Genomic DNA, 27,281 nt, shown 5'->3' on the forward strand with positions numbered 1-27,281 from the left:
GGTTGAGTATGGCTGCTAAAACTGGCGTCACAACACCTAGGTTATTGAGGCCGTAGTCAATGAAAAAATGAAACTAAAAAATAAATAAATAACTTTAAAAGTAGTTTCACATGACAAATACCTAAACATAAATACACATATATACTGTATATATATATATATATATATATATATATATATATATATGTGTGTGTGTGTGTGTGTATGTATATACTGTATAATCATATCTGTTCACATATACTACCTGTACATACACACATTGCATATGTGCCATCGTGTGCAAAATAGAGGGAAATTTCTACCTCAGGCTGGAATTGAACTCAGAACCTCCCAGGTGAGAAACGACTGTGTTACCAAATGAATCACAGAGTTCAGAAAAGTTCTTACTCAATAATCTGGGGAGTTACCTGGACAGGCTGCCCACCTTGCATACCAATGAATTTTAAGCAACCTTCCTCCCTCAGTACCAGTGTGTTTTACTGAATTTCCTGACCGGCCAATCAAACGATTATAAGGGCATAATGATACTTAGTGTACCCAGGATGGCCTCTGTTATGATTTTGTTAATGTCTGATGATACCCTCGAGAGAGGTCGAAGGTTGAAAAACTGTTTGCTTCTCCCCATGTGCCCAAACTCTGCTTCATTCACTGTCATTTCTGTCATTTTTTCCTATAAATCAATAGTCTCGCGCCTACTGAGATCTTCTTGACTAATACTACTGATGGGGACGTTTGCTTTCTTAATCATTCGCATGACACTTTTTCCTGTGCATATATGCAAAATAATCACACCTAAAATAATCATACAAGCTTTGTTAAGACCTTCATTTCATGCAAAACTTGATGTTAGATATAAATGAACGAACATTTTTCGTCTTTAAGTTATCTGCACATTTTTGTGAAACTAAGCATATGCTAATTACTTTGTGATCGTCCATGATTATAACAAGTAAAAAATGCCACAAGTTTCTTCGGCGCAATCGAGTTTTCTGTATTTTTATTTCTGTATTTTTATTTTTATTTGTCTATATTTTTTTGTATTTTTATTTATATCTACATTTTTATATTAATTTTATTTTATATTTATTTTTATTAATATGTATATTTATATTTTTATTTATCTATATTTTTATTTTTATTTTTTTATTTATGTAATAGCACTACAGCGTATAATCAAGGCCACCGAAAACATCTATCTTTTGGTGGTCTCGGTATAATGCAGTATGAGCCGCGGCCCATGAAACTTTAACCACCGCTCGGTGATGGCCTATCACAAATCGTTCCCAGAAGCATGATCAAGGCTACCTTTAACCTTAAATAAAGTAAAAACTACTGAGACTAGAGGGCTCCAATTTAGTATGTTTGATGATTGGAGGGTGGGTGATCAACATACCAATTTGCAGCCCTCTAGCCTCCGTAGTTTTTAAGATCTGAGGGCGGACAGAATAAAGTGCGGACGGGCAGACAAAGCCAGCACAATACTTTTCTTGTAAAGAAAACTTAAAAAATCAAACATTACAAGGCAGCATACGAAGGTACATAATTAATGCCTGGTTGTCTTTACGCAGCTGTTGCATCTGAAGGTGGAACGATCAAAACACAGCTTCTGTTTGAATCCTACAATAAATGAAAGACAGGAACAGGAATACAGAATTTAGGCCAAAGGCCAAACGATGGGACTACGAGGTCATTCAGCGCTGAAACGGAAATTGGCAGTAAGGAGGTCTGAAAGGTGTAACAGGAGGAAAACCTCAAAGGGAATGAAAGAGGTTGCAGCTATAGAGGGCGAAGGAACGCTGAAAGAACCGTCAGTAATGCCTACAGTGCGCCACGGGGGGATAAGTAAAAGACAATCCACTGCCCAGAACTGAATGGTAACATGTTTACTTAACAGCGAATTTGAAAGTCTGAGAGTTATAGTTATTGAATAACAAAACTAACATCATTCCTCGTCAGCTGTTCACCGAAATATAATGGTCTCATACAACAGCCACTTAACACGGTGGTATGTCCTGTCAAGACTTGAAAACCCTCACTTATGTGGGTGGCAATCGAGGGCTTAAGTAATTCGCCTTCCTTGTGCCTTCAAGTTTGACTCTGCAGCTCAGGCGTCAGGAGTCAGTGGAGGAAATTTCCATTCTTTTGGACTTACATCGCTTCGCGGGCTCTTGTGCCCACTGATGGCAAATTGAAATATGTGACCCAATTAAGGCGACTGAGCTATATTTTCGAGTAATGAAGCCTCCCCTTAATTAAGTTTGGAAAAGGTGATAACATGCTTGATATGCCTCTCGGAACAAACACAAAGTAGTAAAAATGAGCCTAAGTTTCTTCGGTGCAATCGAGTTTTCTGTACAGCGTATAATTCTGTATGAAACTTTCAGCCACGGCCAAGTGGTGGCCTGTGTTGTTGGCACCTGTAGCAGTGCCAGGCGCACGACCATGGTTAACCTTAACCTTAAATAAAATAAAAACTATTGAGGCTAGAGGGCTGCAAATTGGTATGTTTGATGATTAGAGGGTGGGTGATCAACATACCAATTTGCAGCCCTCTAGCCTCAGTAGTTTTGAAGACCTGAGGGAGGATAGACAAATAGTTATTTTCTTTGACAGAAAACTAAAATTCTCTTTGTGGCAGTTTCCTGAACATGAGGTGACATTCTCATTCATTTTTGGGAAATTTCCGAAGTTCTTTCGTCGTGGAACGAAGGAAGTTGCCTCCAGTCGCAAAGGTCATTCCGTGATCTATTGTTCCCCGACTCTGGCCTACGCATCGACCTCTTGAGAAGTTGGTGTGGGCGCCCGATCTGACGTCACAGCACTCACGCCCATCGGACCTTTTACTTCGTATTTTTGACCAAAGTGAGAATCTTTCTCTTTCACTCTCCCCCAACCACCCCCGCAATTTTCAAAATGCTCATCGAAGTAAAGATATGCAACTTTCAAAATATGTGTTCTCAAAGGCGCTATCGCATATTAAAAAAAAAAAAATGGCCTTTTAGCGAGTAATTTTCAATCTGGTTTCAGACACTTTCGTTAATCAGTTGACTTCTGCATCATTTTACTGGAAAATATTACTAACGACATTATTTTATGTTCGATCTTCAGTTAAAGGTAAAACAAAAGACACGTATATTCCCGTTTAACAAAAATGACTTCGTAGGTTTATAAATGTCCTAGAAAAGTGGACGGAAGGAAATTCTTCTGCCAGGGGAACCGAGCTATGACGAAACTCCCTCCCACTCAGGATGCACTGGATTCATTCTGAGACTTTCCAAGTCATGCAGAGCTGACCGAAGGGGGCTGTTCTGCCTGCATACGTGGCTATTCGTACCTGGACTACTCCTCACTTTTCAATACCACAGCAAGTTCTGAAGACACTGCTGCACTGCTGAGAAAAATGAACCCACTGCATCAGTGATGTAAGAACTGAACGTTAATTAAACAACAGTTCACGCTCATCACCAGGTACAATATGATACCAAAATGATTGCTTGATCAAGTTTATATTTGGCTTTCTCCTTCCATTTGAAGAAGGGGGTCATTCACGGTTTGAGTGGCTCAGAGCTAATTCAAACCTATGATGTCAAGCAATGATCACGCATATCAACATTCTAAACTCTGGAATCAATCCACTCCTATGACTCTAGAACTAGAGAATAGGGGAATTTTCTTTCTAATCTTTCGTTGACATCGATAACCTTGTAACTTGGCGCTTAACATAAATGCATATCTGTGGCCTCCTAGACCAAGATTTCATTCAGGACACTTGTCCTAGAAAACAGATGATTAGCCAAGAGAACTTCAGTTTGACAATGACTGCGAGTAAGATTCGAGGAAAAACAAATACCAGGAAGATGGATCACTGATCTTTTTATATGGATGGAGGAAGAAAGGAAGTGGGCATGATTTCAGGCGTGTCTGTAATGGATAATGGCAGGTCGCAAACACGATGCGCGTCACAGAACAGGTGAAGCAAGGAAAGTATCAGGCTATGTTACACTGCACAAATACACAATGAGGATTCCCATTACTTGCAATGAGCGAGCTGTAGAAGCCACTGACGCCTGGCTTTTCACGGGTCGCTCGAAAGATTTCAAAAAGGCCTTTATCATTCACTGACAGAAGTTAATTTCTTAATAAATAGACCATGGCAGAAATCCAGAGTACATAAAACAAGTAAAAAATGCGCCGGAGTTTCTTCGGCGCAGTCGAGTTTTCTGTACAGAGTATAATGCTGTATGAAACTCTCAGCCACGGCCCATGAAACTCTGAGCCGCGGCCCATGAAACTTTCAGCCACGGCCCGGTGGTGGCCTCTCCTATATCGTTGCCAGACACACGATCATGGCTAAATTTAACGTTAAATTTAGTAAAAACTACTAAGGCTAGAGGGCTGCAATTTGGCATGTTTGATGATTGGATGGTGGATGATCAACATACCAGCCATCTCAATGGTTCGAGGATGAGAGCCCAATTTAAAGGAAGTTCCGAGACACCGCGTCTCCTCTTCGGTGTGGGTAATCCTCAGTCATGTGGTCGGAGCATATTCAGTATCGCTCAATTGCTGATCTTTTGATAAATTCGACACGGAAATGAAATTCCACGTTTGTAGAAATTCTAAACCTTGGAACAAAAGTGTGAAAGGTGGTCCTTGCTTTTAGCGCTATTTTGCTGGATAAATTTCTTCGAGGTGATGTAAGGAAGAAACAGTAAAAGTTGATTTCTGTTAACAGGAACTAACTTTCTTTGCTGTTTTCACTGAAAGATGGAACGAAAAAGAAAGTTACCAGTCAACTGATGCAAAACTAAATCGATTATCGAAAGTGTCTGGAAGCAAAGTGAGTATTCCTCGCAAAGGCCACTTTTCATATTTTTAGTGTTTTGGACGAAAACTGAATAAACAAAAAATAAACGCAGTCATGAATGTCACCGCAATACAAAGGAGGAATGTAGTTTCTTTCTCCCAGTTCGAAGGTCAGCCAGTTTCTCATGAAAATATGTGTTAGAATATATCAAAGGTACTGTCAAAAAAGCTTCCTAATCGTCAATCTTAAAAAAAGGTCCAGTTGAAATGCAATGAAAATTCTCCCAGCATTTCACTCAGCCTCAGCCGTTCTCCTGAATACACCCTCCCACCACATATATTTTGACTGCTCACTCAAGACTGGAGGAGCGCAGAGTCCCAAAATACCCCTTGATTTGTCCACTTCTCTCCTTAATTCTCTACCTCTTTAAGATTTCACACCATTCGTCTCTTTCATGATTCTCTCGACATCTCGTATATTCCGTTGTCTCTGCCTCTTATCAGTTTGTCATTTCCTAAATAGGAGGAAATTGTGCATTTCACTCACATACGGGATTCCTATTCAAATGAGCTGGCAAGCTCGGATTGGAAACTTCCGTTCCGTTGACGTACAAAGGTTGTGCCTATATGCCTCTTCGCCTCACCATTTTCTCCGGATGGTGAGCGAATCTCGAAGGGCGCAGAGCCAAGTGGAAACTTTCTTTTCTTCTTCTCCATATGCCCGCGAGGTACGGAACTTTTTCGTCACTGTGTTGTTTATAAGGAATGGTTTGCTAACTTTCGCTGCCGCCTCGGGTCGATTTTGGGGTATGGCAGTGATATACTCAGGAATTATTTTTCACTGATCACTGAGTTACTATAATTAGATATTTTCCAATGCTTCTAGATGATACCATTGTCCCTACATTCGTAAATACCTGAATGTTGTCATTACATGGACATGACATTATAGACAGACGTCTTGAATTGAATTTCAAAGCAGACAGTGTGCAGATATAAGAGAAATATCACGTTTCTTAAAAATGCCCGCCAGTTGACCGCGCCTTCATCGAACTCATATCAAATGTCTTCATTTTTCTCAAAGGGAATCATGCCTACTCCCCCGGCTTGTCTGCATTACAAATAAGTTAACAGCTATGGTCAGCCCACCTGAATCTCACCACGGCCCAGCATTTCAATGATCACCTTATTCAGCCGATTTCTGCAGTATTGCGTAATGGCACAGGATAGGAATATAAGAGTTGAGCCAAAGGCCAAGCGATCGGGCCTTTGATGTCATTCAGCGCTGAAAGGGCAATTGAGAGCAAAGGAGGTTTGGAAGGTGTAACAGGAGGAAAACCTCATGGTTGCACTGCGAAAAAATTGCTGGGAGAGGGTGGACAGTAAGATGGAGGAAAGAGAATGTGAACGAGAAGATGAAGCTAGGGGCCGAAGGGACGCTGCAAAGAACCTTAAGTAATGTCTACAGTGCACTGCGTGAGGTGCACTGGCGGCACTAGCCCCCTTGCGGAGTTTATTGCGTCACGTTTGAAATTTAATAATCTGGAAGAGCAGGAGACGGATCTCGGGTCCCATAATGACAGGTGTACTGCAATGCTCCTTGTTGACGAGAATGACGAAGGTCTTTCTCTCTCTCTCTCTCTCTCTCTCCCGTCGTCAACATCATCATCGTTGCCACCAACGCAGGACTTATTTACATGATTTTCAAGGGCATCCATCTCCCTCTCTCTCTCTCTCTCTCTCTCTAAATGGCAAAAGATATCTCTATGTGTGAAATTTATCTTCCTAAAACGTGATGAACGGAGAACAATAAATAGTAACTGTATACTTTCATTACTTCTTTTATTTATAGAAAATATATTTATCACTATTATCAATATACTAAAAGCCTTTTTTTTTTAATCATGACCTAACAAACACCAACGAGGCCCAAAATGAAAACAGTTGGACTATAAAACGAAAGTACTTCAGTCTTAAAATTCACATTCAGAAACCTCTATTATTCCTGTGATTGATTGGAAAGATCTTTCAATAACTTAGTTTAAGTGTTGCAAACTTCAGAAATTCTATCGTGTCGTATCTGAAAATGCTAAGGCAAGAACGTGCTCGATTTTTGCATTAATAAGTGTAGATATAAAGGAAATTTTTTAAAGCATTTAAATTTGCAAAAAGTGTATCTTACAAGAATTCGGATACTCGTAAGTGGTCAAAACAATGCTACTCGGGATGAAAGATTTATATCCCCAAGAGACATCATGGAGAATATGTAGAAAGTCCTGGTCCAATATTCAGGAATTACTCACCTCACAATTAGGGATGAAATAACCGCGTATAATGCAGCGTGGCTTGCATGTGAAGTAGGTGTATTGTCTGAAGCTATCCTTTCAAAGTAGGTGTCTTGTCTGAAGCTAGCCTTTCAAAGTAGGTGTCTTGTCTGAAGCTAGCCTTTCAAAGTAGGTGTCTTGTCTGAAGCTAGCCTTTCAAAGTAGGTGTCTTGTCTGGTGTCTTGTCTGAAGCTAGCCTTTCAAAGTAGGTGTCTTGTCTGAAGCTATCCTTTCAAAATAGGTGTCTTGTCTGAAGTGTCTAGGTGTCTTGTCTGGAAGCTAGCCTTGTCTGAAGCTATCCTTTCAAAGTAGGTGTCTTGTCTGAAGCTAGCCTTTCAAAGTAGGTGTCTTGTCTGAAGCTAGCCTTTCAAAGTGGAAGCTATCCAAAGTAGGTGTCTTGTCTGAAGCTATCCTTTCAAAATAGGTGTCTTGTCTGTATCCTTTCAAAGTAGGTGTCTTGTCCTAGCCTTTCAAAAGTAGGTGTCTTGTCTGAAGCTAGCCTTTCAAAGTAGGTGTCTTGTCTGAAGCTAGCCTTTCAAAGTAGGTGTCTTGTCTGAAGCTATCCTTTCAAAGTAGGTGTCTTGTCTGAAGCTATCCTTTCAAAGTAGGTGTCTTGTCTGAAGCTATCCTTTCAAAGTAGGTGTCTTGTCTGAAGCTATCCTTTCAAAGTAGGTGTCTTGTCTGAAGCTATCCTTTCAAAGTAGGTGTCTTGTCTGAAGCTATCCTTTCAAAAAGCCTTTCAAAGTAGGTGTCTTGTCTGAAGCTATCCTTTCAAAGTAGGTGTCTTGTCTGAAGCTATCCTTTCAAAGTAGGTGTCTTGTCTGCTAGCTATCCTTTCAAAGTAGGTGTCTTGTCTGAAGCTATCCTTTCAAAGTAGGTGTCTTGTCTGAAGCTATCCTTTCAAAGTAGGTGTCTTGTCTGAAGCTATCCTTTCAAAGTAGGTGTCTTGTCTGAGCTATCCTTTCAAAGTAGGTGTCTTGGTGTCTTGTCTTGTCTGAAGCTATCCTTTCAAAGTCAGGTGTCTTGTCTGAAGCTATCCTTTCAAAGTAGGTGTCTTGTCTGAAGCTATCCTTTCAAAATAGGTGTCTTGTCTGAAGCTATCCTTTCAAAGTAGGTGTCTTGTCTGAAGCTATCCTTTCAAAGTAGGTGTCTTGTCTGAAGCTATCCTTTCAAAATAGGTGTCTTGTCTGAAGCTAGCCTTTCAAAGTAGGTGTCTTGTCTGAAGCTAGCCTTTCAAAGTAGGTGTCTTGTCTGAAGCTATCCTTTCAAAGTAGGTGTCTTGTCTGAAGCTAGCCTTTCTATCCTTTCAAAGTAGGTGCCTTGTCTGAAGCTATCCTTTCAAAATAGGTGCCTTGTCTGAAGCTATCCTTTCAAAATAGGTGTCTTGTCTGAAGCTATCCTTTCAAAATAGGTGTCTTGTCTGAAGCTATCCTTTCAAAATAGGTGCCTTGTCTGAAGCTATCATTTCTAGCCTTTTTCCAAGCTATCCTTTCAAAGTGTGCCTTGTCTGAAGCTATCCTTTCAAAATAGGTGTCTTGTCTGAAGCTATCCTTTCAAAATAGGTGTCTTGTCTGAAGCTATCCTTTCAAAATAGGTGCCTTGTCTGAAGCTATCCTTTCAAAATAGGTGCCTTGTCTGAAGCTAGCCTTTCAAAGTAGGTGTCTTGTCTGAAGCTATCCTTTCAAAGTAGGTGTCTTGTCTGCTATCCTTTCAAAAGGTGTCTTGTCTATCCTTTTTCAAATCCCTTTCAAAATAGGTGTCTTGTCTGAAGCTATCCTTTCAAAATAGGTGTCTTGTCTATCCTTTCAAAATAGCTGTGCCTTGTCACTATCCTTTCAAAGAAGGTGTCTTGTCTGTCTTGCTATCCTTTCAAAATAGGTGTCTTGTCTGAAGCTATCCTTTCAAAATAGGTGTCTTGTCTGAAGCTATCCTTTCAAAGTAGGTGTCTTGTCTGAAGCTATCCTTTCAAAATAGGTGTCTTGTCTTCAGCTATCCTTTCAAAGTAGGTGTCTTGTCTGAAGCTATCCTTTCAAAGTAGGTGCCTTGTCTGAAGCTATCCTTTCAAAGTAGGTGTCTTGTCTGAAGCTATCCTTTCAAAGTAGGTGTCTTGTCTGAAGCTGTCCTAGGTGTCTTGTCTGAAGCCTTTCAAAGTAGGTGTCTTGTCTGAAGCTAGGTCCTTTTCAAAATAGGTGGTGCTATCCTTTCAAAGCAGGTGTCTTGTCTGAAGCTGAAGCTAGGTGTCTTGTCAAAGCTATCCTTTCAAAGTAGGTGTCTTGTCTGAAGCTATCCTTTCAAAATAGGGTGTCTTGTCGAAGCTATCCTTTCAAAGTAGGTGTCTTGTCTGAAGCTAGCCTTTCAAAGTAGGTGTCCTTGTCTGAAGCTAGCCTTTCAAAATAGGTGTCTTGTCTTCAGCTAGCCTTTCAAAGTAGGTGTCTTGTCTGAAGCTAGCCTTTCAAAGTAGGTGTCTTGTCTGAAGCTATCCTTTCAAAATAGGTGCCTTGTCTGAAGCTAGCTATCCTTTCAAAATAGGTGTCTTGTCTGAAGCTATCCTTTCAAAATAGGTTGTGCCTTGTCTGATGCTATCCTTTCAAAATAGGTGTCTTGTCTGAAGCTATCCTTTCAAAATAGGTGCCTTGTCTGAAGCTATCCTTTCAAAATAGGTGTCTTGTCTGAAGCTATCCTTTCAAAATAGGTGTCTTGTCTGAAGCTATCCTTTCAAAATAGGTGTCTTGTCTGAAGCTATCCTTTCAAAATAGGTGCCTTGTCTGAAGCTAGCCTTTCAAAATAGGTGTCTTGTCTGAAGCTAGCCTTTCAAAGTAGGTGTCTTGTCTGAAGCTATCCTTTCAAAATAGGTGTCTTGTCTGAAGCTATCCCCTTTCAAAATAGGTGTCTTGTCTGAAGCTAGCCTTTCAAAGTAGGTGTCTTGTCTGAAGCTAGCCTTTCAAAGTAGGTGTCTTGTCTGATGCTATCCTTTCAAAATAGGTGTCTTGTCTGAAGCTAGCCTTTCAAAGTAGGTGTCTTGTCTGAAGCTAGCCTTTCAAAGTAGGTGTCCTGTCTGAAGCTAGCCTTTCAAAGTAGGTGTCCTGTCTGAAGCTAGCCTTTCAAAGTAGGTGTCTTGTCTGAAGCTATCCTTTCAAAGTAGGTGTCTTGTCTGCCATCCTTCCAAAAGCTATCCTTTCAAAATAGGTGTCTTGTCTATCCTATCCTTTCAAAATGTGTCTTGTCTGAAGCTATCCTTTCAAAATAGGTGTCTTGTCTGAAGCTATCCTTTCAAAATAGGTGTCTTGTCTGAAGCTATCCTTTCAAAATAGGTGTCTTGTCTGAAGCTATCCTTTCAAAATAGGTGTCTTGTCTGAAGCTATCCTTTCAAAATAGGTGTCTTGTCTGAAGCTATCCTTTCAAAATAGGTGTCTTGTCTGAAGCTATCCTATCCTTTCAAAATAGGTGTCTTGTCTGAAGCTATCCTTTCAAAGTAGGTGTCTTGTCTGAAGCTATCCTTTCAAAATAGGTGTCTTGTCTGAAGCTATCCTTTCAAAATAGGTGTCTTGTCTGAAGCTATCTTTCAAAATAGGTGCCTTGTCCTTTCAAAGTAGGTGTCTTGTCTGAAGCTATCCTTTCAAAGTAGGTGTCTTGTCTGAAGCTATCCTTTCAAAATAGGTGTCTTGTCTGAAGCTATCCTTTCAAAAGTAGGTGTCTTGTCTGAAGCTATCCTTTCAAAATAGGTGTCTTGTCTGAAGCTATCCTTTCAAAATAGGTGTCTTGTCTGAAGCTATCCTTTCAAAATAGGTGCCTTGTCTGAAGCTATCCTTTCAAGTAGGTGTCTTGTCTGAAGCTATCCTTTCAAAATAGGTGTCTTGTCTGAAGCTATCCTTTCAAAATAGGTGTCTTGTCTGAAGCTATCCTTTCAAAATAGGTGTCTTGTCTGAAGCTATCCTTTCAAAATAGGTGTCTTGTCTGAAGCTATCCTTTCAAAATAGGTGCCTTGTCTGAAGCTATCCTTTCAAAGTAGGTGCCTTGTCTGAAGCTATCCTTTCAAAATAGGTGTCTTGTCTGAAGCTATCCTTTCAAAATAGGTGTCTTGTCTGAAGCTATCCTTTCAAAGTAGGTGTCTTGTCTGAAGCTATCCTTTCAAAATAGGTGTCTTGTCTGAAGCTATCCTTTCAAAGTAGGTGTCTTGTCTGAAGCTATCCTTTCAAAATAGGTGCCTTGTCTGAAGCTATCCTTTCAAAATAGGTGTCTTGTCTGAAGCTATCCTTTCAAAGTAGGTGTCTTGTCTGAAGCTATCCTTTCAAAATAGGTGCCTTGTCTAGGTGTCTTGTCTGAAGCTATCCTTTCAAAATAGGTGTCTTGTCTGAAGCTATCCTTTCAAAATAGGTGTCTTGTCTGAAGCTATCCTTTCAAAATAGGTGTCTTGTCTGAAGCTATCCTTTCAAAATAGGTGTCTTGTCAAAAAGGTGCTGTCCTTTCAAAATAGGTGTCTTGTCTGAAGCTATCCTTTCAAAATAGGTGTCTTGTCTGAAGCTATCCTTTTCAAAATAGGTGTCTTGTCTGAAGCTATCCTTTCAAAATAGGTGTCTTGTCTGCTATCCTTTCAAAAAGGTGGAAGTGAGCTATCCTTTCAAAATAGGTGTCTTGTCTGAAGCTATCCTTTCAAAATAGGTGTCTTGTCTGAAGCTATCCTTTCAAAATAGGTGTCTTGTCTGAAGCTATCCTTTCAAAGTAGGTGCCTTGTCTGAAGCTATCCTTTCAAAATAGGTGTCAGACTTATCTTTCCTTTCAAAATAGGTGTCTTGTCTGAAGCTACATTCTTGTCTGAATATCCTTTCAAAATAGGTGTCTTTCTGAAGCTATCCTTTCAAAATAGGTGTCTTGTCTGAAATCCTTTCCAAAAGCGTGCCATTTCTTGTCTGGAAGCTATCCTTTCAAATAGGTGTCTTGTCTAAATCCTTTCCAAAAGAAAGCTATCCTTTCAAAATAGGTGTCTTGTGGAATCTATCCTTTCAAAGTAGGTTCTTGTCTGACTATCAAAGTAGGTGTGTCTTGTCAGCTGTGTTATTTCAAATGTTAGTGATATCTAGTTTCGCCCAGAACGTTTCTTTATGTACAGTACAACAGAAAAAGTCCGGGATAAATTATAAGTGAAGAGACTTATAAATCAGACTTTTTCCCCACAGGAAATCAATGACATTGCTATTTTAGACTTAAAATAATTGAGAAAATCAAGCGCATTTGGGGAATCATTCACATATTCGTAAACGTGAAAAATTATTTGTTTTAAATATCTTTGGAATCAATAGTTTCTCTGACCCTGCAGCTGTGTTCTTTGATAATGATTACATTAATTTCTATTCTTAACTAAAAGTCAAATACTTTTCACAGCTGGAAATTTATAACAAACTAAGAACTGGAAGCAGTACTGGTTTACTTTATGTTTCATACTGCTGATCCCTAAGCAAAAATTATTTGATTTAAATATCTTTCACTCAATATGACTTGCCCTGCATTGCTTTCCTTGGGTATGGGTATCTGCTCTGTTCTAAGGGTCAATTTCAGGGTACCATGCCCCTATGGTTTACTTTATATTTCATACTACAATTCCATAAGGAAAAATGATTTGATTTAAATATTTTTCTCTCAATATGACTTGTCCTGCATCGCTTTCCTTGGGTATGGGTATCTGCTCTGTTCTAAGGGCCAATTTCAGGGTGTCATGCCCCTAATTCGCTTCTTAAAAAAAAAGATTTTGGCATGAGTCGTCAAGCTGCTAACCTGCCATTTTTACCAAGAGATTGTAAAACTGACAGAAGAGCTTTTTTGTGCGCATGCCCATATGCGTGTCCAAGCCCAAGGGCTTCTTAGTCCCTTTCACGCCTTGCCACACTCACAAACACACACACACACACACACACACACGTACAAACACGCAAGACCTGCCTTCGGGCGAGGGCCCGAGTTATCATAAGACAAGCTTCATTTAAATCAACCAACCAACCAGTCATCTCTCTCAGTTACAGTTATTTTTAAAACGTAAGTGTCTTAAAAGAAAGACGCCCACCTCTCTAGTCTGAAAGGTTAACAACAGTTAAGAATTTAGGCTACCTTAAAAAAAAAAATGAACGTCAACATTTCGGAATCATAGTCCGAAAACTCCATTTTTCCAGTATGCGTAATCATCTTAATTAAGTGTTCTTATTTCTCGCGCTGGATAATTTCTGTTTACTTGTAAAAATTGTTGTAGAAACATAAATGCCCCAATTCTTGTTTACTCCGGATGATATATGGGCATGTGTAGATACAGCACAGTAGATGTTAAGGAGTGAATTTGGGTGATAACTCGCAGATCTTTCGTTCACAGCTAAAGATAAGAAAATCGTCATCAATTTACTGGCAACAAATCGAGTCGTAAATTACCTCTACTTTGAACGCAGTTCCTTCATTACAAAAAAAACTTTTGTTACGACACACACGAATCAGTCTCTCACCCTCTCCCCCTTGTAGCCCTAAGCGTCCATTTATCTTCACGCTCCAGGATTTAAATACCAAATCTTCCAGATATAGCAGGTGGATCTTCCTAAAGGCCACAGACAATTACTACCTTCACCCTTCGCCCACTGGGAACTTGGTTAAAATGTCTTTTGATTCGTACGAGCGCCCCCCCCCCCACCCCCCCTTTGTATGCGCCACCGTTTCCTTATTTCCAGGTTATCGTTCGACCAATCCCGTAATCCCTCTACTTTGTTGAAGGTTACCTATAGCGAATGACTAGATTACTTCCAAATTACTCCTCATTTTCGTTCGTATTAGAGCCGCGCAGATTTTTCTCCTTTCTCCGATTCCCAATTGGGAAAACTGATGGTTCAAACTGATGACTCTTTCCAGCAAATTTCAGCGTCCAAATTCAGCTCTCTAAGACCCAGCATTCTGGAGTTAGGCAGAATGCAGAATGAAACGTCACATTCCAATCCATAACGTTTTTGCCCCGTTGCGTATTAAAGTATTTTTGCACTGAATTTCCAGCTTTCTGTCCGTCGTGCTAGGCATTGAGATCTCCACGAACGAAATCGAGTAATCTTGTCGTCCTTGGTTATACGCAGGATCGCCACAACCCAGTTGGCTTTCAAGTATTCTGAGAAACATACTTGTCTGTCGTCAAGAACTTGCGGATGCATCCAATGCACTGCTCTGAATTAGGCGTCCAAGTGTTCTCAAATGTTATTCTCACAGCTGGAGACTTACTCATCTCTCCAACCTTTTCTTTCCTCTTTTCAAGCAACTAAATCCAGGTTATCTGAAGATCTTCTCGTTACTATTATGACAAAACGTTTTCCGCTAAATCCGTCTTTTCCTTTCATCGGAGTCTACCAGCTGTTGATTAATTCCCTGAAGGGAGAACATCTCTTCCTGGATTTCAGATGCGCTAAGTACGTCAAGCGCCTTCTGGTCTTACTGGGTGCTCTTGAAGTTCCGCACTAATGAGTTGTCTCCCATTGCAGAATAAATTAGCTTATTTTATACGGGGGGATTAGCTGAATTCATCTTTCCTTACAATCCTGACGATTAATTTTTAACCAGTCGTCGTGGATTCGCCTCATTCTGTAGACAATCAAAGTGGTCGAGACGTAAATTTTGACCCAGATTAGTAGAAAGAAGGATTCGTAGGATTCCTTATAAAGCGATTAACTGAAAGGTGTGTATGCATTGGTATTTAATCATGTAAGGTATGAAGCAAGCCTTTTAGGTATTATACAAAACAGGAAGCCAATTCTTAAACCCTGCCCAATTCCTTCACGGTATGTGTATAAACGACGCAAACACACATATGTATGTATATGTATATATAATACATAATACGTACATACATATATATAATATATATATACATATATATTCATATTCCCTTCTGAAATTGCTTCCAGAGGGAGCTAGCATTCTGGTTCTCAGCAAGAATCTTGCTACCCCGACCTCGTTACTCTCTGGACGCGATCCCCCACAACTGACTAACAGCTAGGTATTCATTCCCTGCTTTGGTCAGCAGAGGCACATTGCGTGTATGTGTATGTGTATGCTTGCATCTTGCATGTGCCTTCCTTCGGAAAAAAATATTATATATCATGACTTCGACCAACAATCCTAAAGGAGTTCGACGTTCCGCGAGAAATTCGACACATGGTATATGCCTGTGTGACATCACAGCGGTCGAACTTTGTAGACTGAGTCAGCAGGGTAAGCTTTGAAGGTTGAAGGTGGTCACCTTGCGAGACGCCTTCGTATCAGCTTTCGTAGGGGATGTCTTCAATCGGAGTCCTTCTCTTTTTTTTTTCTTTTTTTCCTTTGAACTTTTCTATAGGTTTCATATTCGTAGTACCACTATTCTTGGCTGGAAGTCCGCCCTCAAGAAACCTCTGTCGAGATAAGCCACCGTCAGCATTCCTGGAAACTTCCTCTTGTTTTCCAAACTTAACCTTGAAATCCCTTATATTTCACGTAACCTCAAAGCTTATCAGCAGAGCCTTATTGCAAGTCGAGGTACCTGAGCATCGTTGCCAAAGTGAATGATGAACTCCCGAGGCTCTGAATGCGAAAGAAAGTGGGAGTTGGACGGAGGTGATTGGTAAGTTGTGTGTGGGGCTGGCCACGCCCCTCAGAAACCTTAGAGGGCACGCAGTCACAGCGCCTTGGCACAACCAGCACGTCAGCCGCGCCGAGCAGTTGTAGACACTTGCAGACTGCAACAGGGCCTCCGAACACAGGTAATTGAATCACTTCGCCTTATCACAAATTCTCATTACCACCGAATTTCAGGATTACACGTTGTTGATAGCCAACTGTATCATTCATAACGCCGTGATGTTTCATTTGTTCTGATTTCAAATCCTTGATTTATGCATTAAAGATATCAAGACATTTTCTTGATAAAAAAAACTTAGTCTTCAATGTATGCTGATTGCATTTCAATTAGACCTTTCTTCGCTTCTTTGACATTAATTTCTTTGACATGTGGTGACCACGCAAACTGAGACATGTTTGAAGAGCATATTACTCAATACGCTTTTGTGATAACTGCTTGATGAATTTGCATTTGAAATGTTGACACAGAACAAGAGAGGATTATGAATTTTTAGTGTAAACAGCTCTAAATGAATATGAGATTATTCTAAGTCGATAGCTGTAGTGACTGACAGAATCCATGCCTTTTCGGAACTAAGCGGGGGAACAAATGTGTTTTTGATTCTAGAGAATTGCTTCCTGTGACGACACCAGTGTTTAAAATGCAACGCCCAAGCGAAAATAGTCGGAGGTTCAATGGAGGCTGAAGTGTTACCGAGATGCCTTGATCGCCCGACTCGAGTTTGAAAACTTGTGTTGTCACTGCATATTACATGTATAATAATTATGGGTGGGTGGGGGCAGCGATCGAGTGTGGGCAAGTGGGTTTGATCCCCGAAGGTTAAAGCCTTCCACTTCACCAGACCCCTTGTGCTCGCCGCTCCCCAGATGCGCTCGCACCTGAGTCTTCAAGGTTCATATAAACCTTTTCGCCGTGATCCCTTGTGATTGTGTCTTAGTGGAGGCATTTCACGCAGCTGCAAATGTGGTGGCCCCGTTGCTCTTTCTAGTGGAATCGATGTGGAAAGTGTCGATTGGGCGAGATATCCGATCTTACGAAATGACTTCTCGGAGCTGCTTTGCACTCACCCTGCGGCCTCAATCCGCCCCCTCCCATCCCGGGGCCCCGTCGTCGCCTAGTTGCCTTGCGTCGATGGTGTCTAGCACGCAGCAAGCCATACAGCACCATTTCGGGGACTAATGTAAGTTTAATTGGCCATCAACGCTCACGTTTCGCTTATTTGTTGCACAGTGAACATTTTTGGCTTCTTGTGTTGCGTCCTTTATTTCTACTATATTCCTCTAAACTCGTTAGACTTCATTTATTCCCGAGATTCGGTTCGCAGACGAAGTATTGCCGTTCTTGTCGGTTGGTTGCACATTTTTGTGTCATCTTTTGTTTCTCGATCGTCTAGGAGCTTGTATCTAGGGAATTATATTTCACCAAAATAGTAGTCAGGTTATCACTCTCTCTCTCTCTCTTTCTAAAAGTGGAGAGGCAGATTTTTTGCTCCCAACTGACCACTGTCGGTTTCAGCGGGCAGACGATTCGGTTGCATTAATACCCAAGGAAATTAGACGCTAGACGCCCTTTTATTCTTGAAGGAACTTGCTGTCATGTGTGCTGGCGCTATTAAAGGAATGATCACATTTCCTTTGCAACTCATTGTCTAGCCCTCATTTTTATTTGCAGAAGAAATAATCTCGGAGCATCGAACACCCTCTCCAATAATTTGTAAGAAAAATAAATAAATATCTTTAGAAACTGACCCATAGATATTACGGAATCACATTTTCCGTCGAGAGAGAAAGTTGAGGAGTTCATGTTTCTGGGATCACTTATTAAACCCTCGTTGAAGTCCCTGGTAGGAAATGCCTGGAACAGTCTGTTTCCACCAGACATTTCCCAAGAATTTCCCTTGAACTCCCATGGTGCATTTTTGGCTACAGTGACTCCATTCCATTCATTATCTTTTCATTCAGCTATTTCCCTTTCACTTTTACTTCACATTTGTACTTTTAAACTTTTTTTTTGTAGCTTTCGTCACAACTCCATCCACAATGTCAAGTTATTCATGTCCTGAATATATCCTTGCAAAAATTCGGTGCATTTCCCAGCTGCCTCGCAGCGTTTCTCGAATTAGAACAATCTAACGGTTCAGCATCATACCTAAAATTCAGTTAATGAAATCACTATAGAGGTCTTTTGCAACTCGAACTGAAACGAAAATTTCGGCGTGAATATTTTGAGTATTTGAGCGTAAATAGAAGGATGATAGTATGATAAAAAAAAGAGGTGATTTACTGATAAGACGAAGGAAGAAAGGTAGCAAGAATGCTGCAGAAGATGGGAATGCATGAAGGAATTGTTGAGCCAACTAGCCTTTATGGAGCTGAAGTGTGCATCCTGAATGCAAATGAAAGAGAAAAAGTTGACGCCATGAGGTGTACTGTTTATATAGTATACACATCCTCAGAACTGATAGGGTGAGGAATGTGAAGATCCATATACGAGGTAAAAAGGTTAGCGTAAGTGAAAGGAAAAGAAGACGTGGAAAGAGGTATTGCAAAGGAGGGGACTTAATAACTGTAGAACACGAGTTTATATGTAAGGTAGGGGTGAGTGGCGCACTGTGTGCAAGGGGATCTACTGTACAGCGACTGGTGAGAGTCCTGTGTTGGTGCTTTCTACTCTGCTTCCCACTGTGGTTCATCCACGATCCAGCAGTTTAAAATACACAAATGCGGCAGTGATTGGTTGAGTGTTTTTCCCCTGGCGGCAGCCCTGAACGGGTTAACTCTGAATACCTATTTCCATAAGGCGCGAGAAAATCTCCCATTGAGGTTTTTCGACGCTAATTGCACCAACAGCCGCCATTAAATAAATGGCTGGAGTGGCGCCTGCATCCACCTTGTGGATTAGAGCTCACTGTTCATTCGTACAAGTCGGAGGCAAGATGCAGACGCAGTCTTGTTTGTCAGGACTGGCTGAGTTCACATGAACCTGCGAAAAGCCTTGACCGCATATTGAAGCTGAAACACCTCTCCCTCTCTCTCTCCCTCTATCTCTCACTCACTCTCTCTTTCTCTCTCCCCCTTCCATGTTATATTCTAACACTTATCCGATGCGTGGCATGAACTAAGGTATGGGCGTGTATTCTTGAAGCTACGGGCAAACGCGAAGTGCTTACCAATCGTAGGCCAGGTGCTGGGGCTCCGAAGGAGCAGGTGGTGGAATCGCAAACTCTTTTGCCTTATATGGTTTATATTCTCCTGTTCGGTAGAAGGCCGCAGGAAACGGCATTGATGCTCATGAGAAACTGCGTAATTCTTCTCTGAAGTACCTGGCTGATCAGGTGTTGCACACACATTCATGTACACAAAATATATATATATATATATATATATATATATATATATATATATATATATATATATATATATATATATATATATATATATATATATATATATATATATATATATATATATATATGTATAATGTATGTGTGCGTGTGTGTCCCTGAGTATGTAACCATGCAGCGAGGACCAAAACCCCTAGTGGAAATTCAGATAAAAGACGGAGTATATCAACAATGACTGTTGATGCGGTGGGAAAGAAAAAAAAAACCATTTTAGTTGACGTTTATACACACGAAAAGACTCCATTATGATAAGAGGCAAATTGTTGCGTCATTCCTGTAAATAGAGGTAATGAGCCGCCTGGGGCGGATGAAGTAGGAATAGATTGCTAGGCTGGTTCCTTAGCCGTGGGCGTGGTGTGGGCGTAAGTGAGAGGCTGCACCACCCGTGCCTTAATCGTTAACACCCACGAAGGGATATTCCGTGTTTCATAATGGTGTACGATGGACGTAAAAGAATATGGTTTTTAGAAGAGTGGATGTATATTTTCATTGTAAGGACTACATAGCGTCCAGATCTAGGCGCCCTCCTTGTTATATCCTGCATGCCGAATAAGGATTCTCTCCTTACCATCCCATCCTGTGAAAAATTCTTGGAAGTGTCCATAATAAGATGCACTAACCAGCCAGCTCGCTTTGCCGGAGGGTAGCCAAGACTCCCCTACAACTTGCTGAACGAAGGTTTAGCTTTGAGTGGCGTGACACTTTGGTCTCCGCAACGAAATTCGCATTTTTAAAAGGGGCGAAGGTGTTTTTCGTGCCAGGGAGGAGGGAACTCCTCAGCAAACAACGACAGTCTTTGGAATCAGGAGAGCATGTCAGCCATGAGTTCCGTAGGCATTAGATTTGATGCAGATTATGCCCCACTGCTCTGAACATTTGATAATCGAGGTTTATTGCAGGTGAAAGCGATGTCAATGCCATGAAGGGAATGAGTGATTCACAGTTAACATTTGATCTTGTCTGCCCACGCTCTCTCTTCCTTGCCCTGTTCTGCCCACACGGTTAAATAACTGAAATGCGCGCTCTCTCTCTCTCTCTCTCTCTCTCTCTCTCTCTCTCTCTCTCTCTCTCTCTCTCTCTCTCTCTCTCTCTCTGCTTTGCCCGTTGCGTTTCTTAATCTCCATTTTTGACTTCTTAACCTTCTTTTGACTTCATTGCTTGATGTTTGATTCTTGCAATGCATGCAATAATCCTTTTGTAGATTCTTTTATCTTAGTTCTTGGCCGAAATGAGTCTGTACCAGTAATCACCCCTGAATGTGGAACAGAATATGGTTTCGAAGAACAATATTAGTTCTATATGCAAAATAATTTCGTCTTGTGTCTTGGAAGCCACCCCCCTTGTTTCGACATTTTCCGTGGCATTGAGCATCAAGAAGTTATTCGTTCAGTTCCTCAAGTTTCTAATGTTCCAAATGGATTTTCACATCTAGGTCAGAGGGAGATATGACGTGGTCAGGTCACCGCTGGATGAACTGTGTATGTAAGCACCGTCATTTCCTTCCTTCATCTCTACCTAAGGTACAATAGGTGTTCTCTTTGAGCACCATATTAGGACAAGCAAGGTCACCTACTTCCTGTCTCCTGTGGCCGTTCGGCCGAGTCCCCGACGCTGCAGCGCTCTTCAATAGGGCTTGCAAGAAAGTCGCCCTGAGATGAACCACCTGCTGAATTTGGACGGCCGTGGAACGCCGTAGCTCTTTCTAGCAAAGGAGAGTGATCTGGTGCTCCTAAACCGGTCGTCCACTAACGGCGGTTACCAAAATAGTTCCAGTTTGGTCGATCTCTCATTTTAATTGTACTTGTGCAACGAACAGGTGTCGATATGGCACATGAGACCGCTTCGTGAGTCACGATTCGAACAAGGTCGGACTCCGGGTTCCGTTGGCACTTCGGTAAATCTAGTCGCAGACTTAGTTCCCAATTCTTGAACTCTCTCCCGCCACCTTCAACCCCTCCCCTTCTCTCTTCACCCACTGGTTTTCCCTAAGTGTCCTTTTCTGCCCACGACCTTGACAAGCGAAAGTGGCACAGCCTGCCTGAGACCCACCGGGGCCGCGATATCTGAGCACGACTAAGCGATTTCGGTCTTCTGTCCAACTGTGATATCATCTGAATTCACTTCGGCTCACAGGTCACTTATCAGGAACAGACGAATTAGAGTCTTATTCAGAATTTTGAAATCGTCTGAATTCACTTCGGCTCACAGGTCACTTATCTTACCAGGAACAGACGAATGTAAAGTTTTACTCAAAACTTAGAAAGTTTCCTTTGTAAAAACATTGTTTACTTAAGATGTCTAGTTGATTCAGTGACACAGCGTCATTAGTCAAAAGCTGGTGTGGGAATGAAAACACTGATTGCCCATGGCTTCGAAAATATTCTCTCTATGCTTGCATCACTATCATATGCAAAAGCAACGTACCCTGAGCTTTACCCCGTAAGAACCTGAGATTTCATTAATATTATGTCACAACATTTTTGAGCTGGATCTGACCTTTCCCCTTCAACTTGCCTCGATATGGCATTTTCAAAACGGCACGTTTACTCAACTCACAAATCTGCACTCTTACAAGACCGGCTCTGAAAGCGCGAACCCATTTCCAGACTTCAGTTTGATTCGTGTTACGTCGAACTTTGACCGCACATGATGCATTAATCACCACGACCTGAAAAGTTATGTCTTTGGAGAATGTAACTGGTCAGAGACCGTCATAAAGAGCAACTGAAATGCTGAGGCAGTGAGGTTAGGCTTGACTTAACTGGACCCTTCGCTCTCTCTCTCTCTCCTATAGGAATAACATTTTTTCGAGGAACAGAATAATGAGAAGGTATAAGAAGAGCCATATTCTACAATTATGTCGTCTCCCCTGTGTAATGAGCCCCTTTTTGGGCGATGATGCGACTGGGGAATTTATTAACTTTCTTCAGTCTCTGGGGTACAGATCACAGACACCGATCAGACCTTACTTCTGCTGATGAAGCAAACATTATACAAGCGTGGTTAAGAGACCGAGTGAAGAATGAACACCAAAAATGGAATAAGTTTTTGAAACGGTGTTGGAACGCCAGAGGCACAAACAGTGCAATATAGGTTTGGACGATTCGCAGATGGCAAGGGCGAGAGGGGTGGGCTATGACTCAGAAATCAGATGGCTGGTGGTTGCGGATGGCTATATGTTTTACCTTGACACCATCACGGGACAGCATCTCTCTTTTGTCCCTAAGTATTTCTCTCTCTCTCTCTCTCTCTCTCTCTCTCTCTCTCTCTCTCTCTCTCTCTCTCTCTCCCCCCGCAACGTGCCATCCTTCATGCACGCCCAAACACACACAGACGCAGACACTGGTACAGGGTCTCTCGTGAGTGAAAGTGACCTGGGGTATGTGTGCAAGTTACAGAGAGAGAGAGAGAGAGAGAGAGAGAGAGAGAGAGACGGGGGGATGTTTGTCATAGGAGTAAATTAGAGATTATCTATGATTCCGGTGTTAGGTGATGCCCCCCTCCATCCGCCTCCCGCCGTTCCATCCCGTCGCCCATTGTTCCACCTCTTCGTTGCCCTTGACCGATGAAAGTCTGTCACTCAGACTTTTCCGTGCGCTCTCATTATGAGTGAACACTTGACGATAATCGTCTAGATGAGAATTAAAAGTCACGACTTCAAAGAAGAAGAAGAAGAAGAATTAAGGAAACGGCTCACGATTGCGGCGGCCGAGTTGTACTAAGAGTGACTAAGAACCAGCCTGTTACCTCAGTTCCTCTTTTCCTTAGCCTTGTTTCGTTTTCCTTGCAATAAATGAAAGTAAAAGTCACTGACCTTATGCCATCCATCTCGTCTAAGACTCCTCTTTTTTTTTTTTTTTTTTTTTGGCATTCATTTGTGTACATGCAGCCTGCAACTTGTGAATTCAGAGCCCCCGCCGACGAAAGCAGTCCTTCAGAGATGTCAGAATGCGGAGCCTTACGGCCGAATCGCGCGTGAAATGTTGCGGAAAATGTGACATTTAGCCAACTCCTACGACCTGTGCGGTCTCCCTCTCCCTATGTCGACAACTGCAACTCACTTCTCAGCTTGACCCGGCCCCCTCACTTCCAACCCCGTCTAGTTTTAGCTAAAGCCACTAGACCTGTATTAGAAAGTAAAAAATTGAGAAACTACCCCACAGCAAAGATCCTCTTTCAATTTACCAACCTCACCCACCCAAAAAAAATTTCATTCTCACGAGAGTTATCAAATTCAATCTCACGACAGCATCCCGGGTCATTAGAGGAACGAGGGTGTAATCGCTGCATGACGCCATTCGGAGCCGTCATTATCGGAGGGTGTTTTGTAAGGACCGTGCGGGGGCGAAGGTGGGAAGAATTAAAATGGAGTGCAAAGGAAAAAAAATGTTCCCTTTCTTCCAAGAGATGGTTCCCGCGATGACAAATAGTTTCGTATTCTAGTGATCCTTCCAGTTTACACACACACATGCACACACGTGTATATATATGTGTGTGTGCGTAATATATAAGGGCAACATGTGGCGGCCCACGTCCTTGAAAATATGACTGCTTGTTTGTTATGACATTTATGCATTACATTACGAAACATGATTGTGAAAAGCAGGTGATGTTGTCACCGTCCCGAATACTGATACCTGAATCAGTATTCAGGAAACGGATTCAGCATCCGATCTTTGACTGGGTCACGGGTTCTCTCTGCCTCATACATTTTACGCAGCCATTCAAGGATGCGCGGGATACAAGAATAAAAATAATGATTATGAAAAGAGTAATTCACCTAAATAACATACATTGTGGATTCATACTATAGCCTAGCATCTTCGAGTTTTCTGTACAGCCGCTACAGCGCATAATCGAGGCCACCGAAAACAGATCTGTCTTTCGGTGTATGAGCCGCGGCCCATGAAGCTTTAACCACAGCCAGGTGGTGGCTTGTCTTATATCGCTGCCAGACGCACCATTATGGCGAAATTTAACCTTAAATAAAATAAAAACTACCGAGGCTAGAGGGTGCAATTTGGTATGTTTGATGATTGGCGGGTGGATGATCAACATACCAATTTGCAGCCCTCTAGGCTCAGTAGTTTTTAAGATCCTGAGGACGGACAAAAAAAGTGCGGACAGAATAAAGTGCGGACGGACAGACAAAGCCGGCACAATAGTTTTCTTTTACAGAAAACTAAAAAAGTCAGATGTATAATCTTTTTTTTTTTTACCATACAAAACTGCGATAACTTGCCTTGTCAGCGAAAAATGGTTGAATGCTATTGATAACAGCTGTGGCCCATCAAAACGCAAGCAATTATGAAACACGTATCTCTTTCGGTTACATCTACTCTTAACTAGCCACGAACACCGCCTACACTTATACTTCCATCGTCAATACTAATTCATCACCCGCCTTTTGCTTGTAGTCACCCTCTTTACCTCACGTTTGCTAATATTCACCTCAAACATCCTCTCCCTGTTAATGCTCACATACCCTCCTACCACCTCTGCAACAGATCTTGACAATCACCAACTAGCACTATATATGTATGTATGTATGTATGTACACATATATATATATATATATATATATATATATATATATATATATATATATATATATATATATATATATATATATGTGTGTGTGTGTGTGTGTGTGTGTGTGTGACTTGTGTGGTTTGGCTGCTGCGGTTTTGTCTTTCAATTGAAAGACCTGGGTTGATCCTGATGTGAGTCAGAAATTTATATATACTGTATATATACATACAGTATCCATTATATATACTTACACATACATGTATGTATACACACACATATATATATGTATATATATATATATATATATATATATATATATATATATATATATATATATATATATATATATATATATATATATATATTTATATATATATATATATACTGAGACGTGGAACCAAGAACCGAATGGCAATTTTCTTCCTTTTACAAGACTTCTGGTTACTTTCCTCCACATCTGTTGTTTTCATAAGTTGGGTGAATGTTGGAAAGGTACCCAGTTTGCAATAAACTGCAGAGATTTGTTGTTGGTGGGCACCACAGTGACTGCGGGAATGCAATCTCTGGTTAGTCCCAAGTAGCGTTCTTTGTTCACTTTTATTTGTATTCTATACACAAGATATGCGGCTTGGCCAAAATAAGAAAAAGCTGATTTCTTATGCAGATGGTGCTACGTTATTTGCAGATACATCGCTTCTGATTGCAGCCTTGGGGCTGCAGATTCTCTTGCCAGAGATTTGGCTAGAATGATTGGACGTACAATTTACTGTGGGGAATGAAAGAAACCTAACAAAATTAAGGTGCTGGATCCTTCCACTCCTCAAGTTCTTTTCAATAACAGTGTTTCTTTAATTGCCTAGGTGTTATTCTTGACTGCAGTTCCACACACACACACACACAAAGGAAATTGAGAAAGTCTTTTCAGGTTTTCGAAGGCCTTTCGGGTCTACCGTATCTCGATTATGATTTGGCCGACGGACTTGCACCCTAAATTCTTGGATGAAAACTTGACTTCCATTAAATATCTTATTGCAGATCTTAGCAGCAATCTCGGGCATTGTGTATGACTGATAAAATTTTTCCCAGTTCTGCTCACCCTTGACATTCACATCTTCCAAGTCTACGTGACCCACCACTTAGTGTTTGCCTTGCAATTCCAGAGGTGACTAAATCGTGTAATGATCTTCCTAGTCACGTAGCTGGGACTTCAGAGGTCCAAACTAGGAGCAAATGCATGTTTACTCTTTAATTTTCTGTGCTGGCTGCTTCCGCTAGCCGAGCCCTTAGAGTTGCAGCATCCCGCTTTCTCAGGGTAGACCATCTGCTTCAACCTCAGGGCATCCTGTCTGAATTCAGCTTGACAAGGGCGCAAACAGTATCATGTGCATGTGTGTATGTAATTCCAACTTTATATAAACTCAGTTCTTGTTACCAGTAAGATTTTGATGAAGCAACCAACAAAGATGTTTCCATGATGACACGGACCGTTGACCGTTAGCGCCCCAGCACCTAATTGGTCTTGCGACGCCCAATATTCCTTTCTCTTCTCCAGCTCAGCGTACCGCGGAGGGACCCAGAGTTTGAATCCTGTTCCTGGAAAGGAAAGGAGAGGTGTGGGCGCGTTTCCTTGAATTCACTAACTTGCCCTTTCCGTTGCTTTTATGCTTCGTTCCCGTCATTTTGTGCCTCTAAATATTTTCCTCTTGCTTGTGGAGCGTTTGACTGTACTGATGCTGGAAGTCAGTATCCGAAAACATATAGAATAGAGTCAATAAAATAAAAGGAGTGACAACTTTTCATTTCACTTTTTAATCCGTGAACCGGTATTCATGCTTGAATGGTATTCTCCCTTCCCTTTCGTCTAATATAGATAACAGATCTTTTTTATATATGGAATACCTTTCCCCAGATGAGAGACGATGCATTGATATTACTATGAGAGAACCAAACCGCTGGCATGGCTGGTTACTAGGAAATTTCCGCCAGCTTTAATGCCCCAAGGAGGCGTCCATTCCTCTCGACAATCTACGACGAACTTGTTGCTGATTCTTTTCGTTCGTTTGAACTGAATTAAACTGAATACAGAACTTAGGCCAAAGGCCAAGCACTGGGGACTACGAGGTCTTTCAGCGCTGAAACGGAAACTGGCAGTAGAAAGGTCTGAAAGGTGTAACAGGAGGAAAACCTCGCAGTTTAACTGTGAATCAATAGTTAAGAATGGCTGGAAAGTAAGATGGAAGAAAGAGAATATGAAAGGAGGTACAGTAAAAGGAACGAAAGGGGTTGCAGCTAGGGGCCGAAGGCACATTGCACTAACCCCCAATTGGGGTTTGTTCGTTTTACTTGGATCTTCGATGCTTTGTGAAGATTTCTGTGCCTACAGTGTATTAAACTGGACACTTGAAATGCTTTGTTACTGTTATTCTTCGCTGAAATCATAACTAATATTCACCCAAATCTTCATCGTCGGTGCGGATCTTAATCTTTAAAACAAACAGACGAAGCCTTTTGTTTTTCATGACGGATTTCTAACAGCTTACAGCGAATGGCGTTTGTGAATTCGCTGATATAGCAGCATTCTGCACCT

General features: G+C 41.3%; 1 protein-coding gene across 1 annotated transcript in view; it reads left to right on the top strand.

The window, feature by feature from the left end:
- The first annotated feature begins 15,739 nt into the window (after positions 1–15,739).
- LOC136850336 (uncharacterized) overlaps positions 15,740–27,281 on the top strand; it is a 29,069-nt gene continuing 17,527 nt past the window's right edge. Inside the window, exon 1 of the mRNA XM_067123961.1 lies at positions 15,740–15,880. The gene's annotated coding sequence lies outside the window, so the exon portion shown is untranslated. The remainder of the gene's footprint in view (positions 15,881–27,281) is intronic.

Source organism: Macrobrachium rosenbergii, chromosome 22 (assembly GCF_040412425.1).
Source record: "Macrobrachium rosenbergii isolate ZJJX-2024 chromosome 22, ASM4041242v1, whole genome shotgun sequence".
NCBI classification, from domain to species: domain Eukaryota; kingdom Metazoa; phylum Arthropoda; class Malacostraca; order Decapoda; family Palaemonidae; genus Macrobrachium; species Macrobrachium rosenbergii.